General features: G+C 27.5%; 1 long non-coding RNA gene across 3 annotated transcripts; it reads left to right on the top strand.

Moving 5' to 3' along the window:
• The first annotated feature begins 1224 nt into the window (after positions 1-1224).
• LOC105837845 lies at positions 1225-4116 on the top strand. Of its 3 annotated transcripts, none has more exons than XR_001139182.3 (3): positions 1225-1447; positions 1530-1727; positions 1828-1971. It is a non-coding gene; the product is annotated as an uncharacterized LOC105837845 (long non-coding RNA). The 3 variants fall into 3 exon arrangements; XR_001139183.3 differs by lacking the exon at positions 1828-1971 and adding an exon at positions 3669-4116 and having other exon boundaries at positions 1232-1447; XR_001139184.3 differs by lacking the exon at positions 1828-1971 and adding an exon at positions 3672-4116 and having other exon boundaries at positions 1234-1447.
• The last annotated feature ends 2462 nt before the right edge of the window (positions 4117-6578 follow it).

The raw sequence follows: 6578 nt of genomic DNA, 5'->3' as shown, positions 1-6578 counted from the left end.
TTGACAGCTTTATTCGGCAAGAAATTGTTCTCTGGTAGTCCAGCTGTCAACATTCTACAATTGGCTAAGAAGCTGAAACAAAAAATTAATTCAAGAAAAGAATCGGTTCATCTACAAAAAGCACATATAGAATACATAATTTTTTATAAAGATATTAGCTACTTATCTGATATATATTTGTTTATTCTCCATTTATTTTTTTCCCTCTTCCTTCTTTATGTTTCTATTTTATTTTGCATAGATTTTGTTTCTCGGCTGACAATGATTTTAATATGGAAAACCAGATTTCAATCATAAATCTTATCTGTCAAGGCACATCAAAAAAATTGAAAATTATTATATTACTAATTAATTTAATATAATAAAAATATAATTTAGTATAGTTTATTAATATATTATATTAAAATTTCTTCTCTTACATGTAAATATATAAAACATTTGTTCACCTTGTTCATCTCTATGCACTATATTTTTAGTTATTTGTGTAATTTTTATTCATTTATTAAATCAAATGTCATAAATCATTTATATAACATTTATTGTTTGACATATACGCGCGCATACGTCAAAACCGACTCTGCAAACCTTGGATTTACTACTTTAACAGTGTTACTAACCTACAGAAATTGAAACGGTATTGCCTAGAGAATTTGGTTAGTACCAACATTTTCTCATCTAGTTTTCGGGAAAATGTCGTGTAACCTTTTTTACATTCGGCAAACTGCTTTAAAATGTATCTATTTATGGAGTCACAATATGGTTTTTATTATTGAGGAACTTTTGTAAAAAATTAGTCACGGTGCTTCGCATTTTATCCACCTTATTCAGAGCTATTTTGTGACAATTCGTTTTAAAGTTTTTTATAATATCTACCACATATCGCACACCGTCGTATTATTGTTGTTGTTTATTGGCAAACCGAATTTATCACCTAAACTAAGGAATTTTAAAACGTTATCAGGAATATCCTTGTTACAAATATTAATGACCCATTTTTTGTGGTCAAAATTTAAAGAACTATTCAATTGTGTATTATGTCTGCTTACTAAATTATTAAATTTATTAATTGAGTTCAATTTTTTGTGTGGATGTGCACAAAAAAATTTAACTCAATTAATAAATTCAATAATTTAGTAAGCAGACATAATACACGAATAATTTTTTGTTGATTGAATGTCAAGAACTCCGTGACCAAATCATGTGGTAAACTATTGTGAGATGCGGCGTCTAGATATAGTTCACGGCTAGTTAATAAGTTAAGCCAGCGCCGTAGGAGGGCGCTGAAAAGCGGAAGACACGCGCGGCGTGCAAAAAGAGAGCAGTGTGAGCTATGGCGGCGGTATGAGCGAGATTCACGAGGCACACAGCACAAATGTAAAAAGTGCAAAAGAAGATTGAAATCCTACACTATTGAATAAAAATTCTTTAATTTTTAGATTTTTTTTACGTAAATACATTAAACTCTAATTGATATCTTCATTTCAAAATTTAATAATGCGCGTTGGTTTTTTAAGATATGTTGTTTATAGATATGTTGACGACATCATTACTATTGTACCGGAAAATGAAATGGATAATGTTCTCAAGATCTTTAATAACTACCACCCCCGACTGAAATTTACACACGAGATGGCATTGGACGGATCTATTGCCTTTTTGGATAACTCTCGTTATGCGTGACAAAAACAAATTGATAACAAACTGGAATCAGAAATCTTCATTTTCTGGTAGATATATACTTTCTTTCATTGTAATTGACTCCACTTTTATAGTGCTAATGCACTGAGTGTTACGTTCTCTATTCTATTTTCTGTATGCTTGTTAAAGTAGGGAAATAGTCATTCCGCGAGTGCTAACCACCTTAGACGACAACTCAACGCACCTTAACACTTCGTGATGATCCATGAACACTTGATGCTTATGAATACATATTTGTTATAGATCGGTTTAATAAATGTCAGAAAGATGAAATTTGTAGTTAAATAATTTTTTTTTTCATATGGGCTAGTTTTCAATCATTATATTCTTTTACTTTTTAAAAAAATATGTTTATAAATAAATATAAATTTACAGTTTTTTTACTGATTTTTACGTATACGAGATAATATGTGGAATAACTTATAAAAACATGTTTTTGCTCTTTTTCTGATATACTTTCTGATGAAACAATATAATATAGAATATTAATAGAAAATAATAATTTGTGGTTATTTGTTTAAAAATTTCTACAAAAAATAATATTTATATAAAACAATAAAAAATCATACAAATTTTTACTTTTAGTAAATATTTTTACATATTCATAGAAATTTTTTCCGCCAGGATGTTATTCATAAAATTATAACATTAAATTAATAACAAAGTTAATAATGTAATATTGTTAATTATATAAACGTTGCAACACATAATGACAAAACACATGATAAATACATGATTAGTAGGTGATATTCAACAGACAAAACAGATTCCTAGACCGAAGATAAAGAACCAAATTCAAGAAAAGAATTAAAAAATATTGACATTTTGTAAAAAGCAGAATTTAAAAGATATTCAACTGAATATCTTCTGAATTATGCTTTTTTATTTTTTAAGCATTTAATTTATTTCAAATATTAACTCTCGCATTCAAAAGAATTCACTTAACTCTAAACATTCTTGGCATTCAATTGCAGTAAGAAGCATTCAAATAAATGGGAATCTTTACATTAAAAAGATTCACTTTTTTTACTAATTGTTATCGGATTCAGAGGCATATAAGATTTTATGGTTCTATTCTCAATATCGCACTAAAAAGTATTGGCCACGATCCAATCCGAGATTTTTGCAAAGCAGAATTCACGATAAAATATCGTGAATGCGAAACACTATTTTTGAATAAGATATTTTATGCATGGTCGGCAGTGCTGCCAACTTATTAAAGCGAAAAATTTGAACGCGCAAGTTAACGCCTTTTTCAACCGGCTTCCCAGTTGCGCTTGCTTCGTGTTGCAAGAGTAGCTGTCATTGTGATTGAATTTTGACAGTTGGCAGATTTGTATAGATGGTTATCTATACAATTATTATTGTAATTTATTTCTAAAAAGTACAAAATAAAAGGTTAAATAGCACGAGCGAGGTCTGTGTGTCTAGTAACATTTAAAAAACATTAATGAATATTTTTAAAATATTTTAATAATAATTAAACAGTTATATTATTAAATAACGTTTTAAAAATGTTTATGAAATATTAAGTTATAATATTAAGAAAATTTCTAAATTAAGATTTCAAAAACGTTGATCAATGTTTCTTGCTTATTGCGATGTTATTTTGGAAATATTACAGATGTAAGGCAATACAAGATATTTTTTAGCGTGTTATCTTCAGAAACGTTTTGGTTGAAGTCTATAATTAAATAATTAAATAATATGCCAATTATTGAAAGTTTGCTATGAAACAGTTATTTTATATTCTTGAATTGGTATCGCTGAAAATAGTTCGAAAGCATAACCATTTTTATAAAGTCTGTTTATGCAAAATCCAATGTTTTTTGCTAAAATATGGAAATAAACAACAAAATTACTTTATCTATCAGGCAATTTTATAATAGCTTTTTTTATATTACTATTAATCTATGTAAAAAAAAAACAAATTCTTTTCCTATAAAACAAAAAATATTTCCATTTTTCAGCAGAAGTTCAATTATACAGGTGCAATACGGGTGAATACATCATGCCAAAAAGACAATCATCATTTAAGTGACAATGATAAAGTTGTCACATTCTAATGAGCGTACACTCCAAGGATACTGGTTAAAATCAATTCGATAGCAGTTAACGAATTGTTAGCAGTGGAAGGGTGAATAGGAAGGATTTGCGGTCAACGCGTGGGGCTTGATAGGGGAACGTATAATACATTGTTACCCCATCCATCAGCGTTGCACTCCTTCCATGAGCAGTAATTTTCCTTACAAAACCGACATTGGGATGTGAACTATCTCATAATTAAAATTACTCTACTAATGAGTACTCTTAGTTTAACTTAAATCCATTGAATGCTGTGTTATTTATTTATTGGTTTATTTACTATGCATTGTGTAATACGTTTTAATATAATCAAATAAAATGATTTTCAAATAATTATTATATTATTTATATCATGTTTATAACTGTTATGGACAATTTTTTTGTATATAACATAAAATAATATTAGTTACATGTAATTACATGTACTATATTTTAAAATACTTATGATAACTATACTAATAATATTAATCAACAAAACTTTTGAAACAACTTCTACCTTCAACTTCAATTTTTATTTTCGAAAATAATTCTTAAAATTTATTTACACATACATTTATTATTTCTACATTGTTGATTTAATGCAATGTAAAAATTTTAATTGTAAATAATAAATTTTGCAATATTTTAATAATTCATTCAAATAATAACAATACAACATAAAGAAATCAAAAGTGTCAAACAAAATAAGATTTTTTTTTTTAATCATAGGTATATAAAATTTTTTAATTTGTGATATGTTCAAATTTTGCTGTTTTTAAATAGACGTACTGCAAGAATCAAAATTAAATAAATATTATTTAAATAATACGTTAAGGACATACGCACAAGACCCATCATTGTGGATATTCATATGTAAGAACTTTATTTAAAATGTTAACGCGTTGCAACGCAAACACAATCGAAAATGTAAGTACGTCGAATACGCAAACGTTTCGAATCACATTTCGAGTTCTCAGCGGAAAGTTATAAAAAAACGCAAAATTGTTTGTAGTCACAGTTTACATTAATATTATTAGTAAATATTATTTGATTAAAAAGTTATTTATTTGTATACTATAACTAAATATTTATTCGAAACAAATTAGTACATTTTTTTTAAATTAAAAGACATATTTTAACGCTAGAACATCATACCGGGGTAGTTTTGTAGTTCAATGCAAATTTGATATTATCTCCTAATTTAGCAGATGAAGAGATTGACTGGAGACATCTACCATAATTAAATTTAAAGCCTTAAGACTCGAAAGAGATACTAGTTACCATCGGAACGTCATTAGTTTCCGAGCAATACAGACATAAAGTGAAAATGGGGCACGTTTATATCCTAATCTGACAATTGTGTAGGCATTTTGTTCGCATATATAAAACACTGTTTTTTCGTGTTTGTATCCCTTCAAAGGGCAAACCACGGTTGTTTTCGGCAGCTCCGTATCTTTGTCGCCTGATTTAAGATGCCGCAAAATCTGTGGCCGATGCCGACGCCGTGAGATCTGTAGCAGATGCTGACGCCATTATTACAATTACTTTTACAAAAAATTGCCGCTTAGATCCTATATGTTTACATTTTGTTTGGACGGGTACTCGCTATAAAAAGATTGGTACGATGGCTGCGTTTGCGCGAGCTCCAACGTTCCTGTATGTGAGAACCACAGAACAATACAATGTAGCCAGTGCCCCTTTAAATCATGAAAATATTTTAATCACTTTTTACTTTAATAATTTATTCTATATTTAAAAAATAAACATTTTTTACAATTTTATAGCAAAATAAAAAATTATCTTTATTTATTTTTTTTAAACTATATTAAAAATAATTTTTGTTTCAAATTAATGAATGCATTTTATTAAATTTAATTTTTTTAAATTTAATTAAGAATGTATTTTATTTACACAAATATTTTATTAAGTTAAAAAAATAACTATTTGCACAAAAAAATATTTTTTTAAATAAATTACTTCATATTTTGATATTAAAGAACTGTTTACTTAAACGTATGAAATTATTTATTAAAATGGAAGAAACGTATTTTTTCAAAGAATACTTCTTTTAATTTGGGCATATTATCACACAAATATGCATATATACATTTAACTGATTGTGTATTTACATTTTAAGACATAATTGTAAAAAATAAAATAATAAAATAATATTTTATTTATGTAACATTCTTGTGACAACTGTTAAAATTCAACCGTAATGACACTAATGACAGTCACTGTCGCAGCACGAAGTGAGCCAAACGAGAAAGTGATCAGCATTGCAGAAAATAGTATGATACATAATTGATTCCGAACGTGCACTTCATACGGATTTTTTATAGATTATTATTATTAATTGTACGATTTACATATAGATATATTACTTGATATTTATTTATTTTTTATATTTTATATATTTCTCACAAAGCGACTAACTACATGAATGCGATTTATTATATTAGTATGCAGTATATATTAATCTTTATTATATTATATGCAGTATATATTAACATTTTATAAAAGACTGTTACAGATTAATCTTAAAAGCTATCTAGTGTTAAATTCACGTACTAAACAAGATTTTTAAGGGCGATGATGACGTATCTTAAATAAAAAATTTAAAATTCGAACTTTGCGCCGCGATATCTTCCTCGTAGGGCACGCAGAATAAACATAAAAAGTTTTTGTATGTAAATCAAAAGTAAGCTTTCAATTGAGCCTAGTTAGAACTCGATCGGTTCAATCGTTATTGAGATCTGATAATCTTAGATCACATACTCGCGTATAATACACGAGGCGGTCTCGCACTGCGTGTT

This window comes from Monomorium pharaonis, chromosome 1, assembly GCF_013373865.1.
Source record: "Monomorium pharaonis isolate MP-MQ-018 chromosome 1, ASM1337386v2, whole genome shotgun sequence".
NCBI lineage: Eukaryota > Metazoa > Arthropoda > Insecta > Hymenoptera > Formicidae > Monomorium > Monomorium pharaonis.
This window is presented reverse-complemented; position numbering and strand designations above follow the sequence as displayed.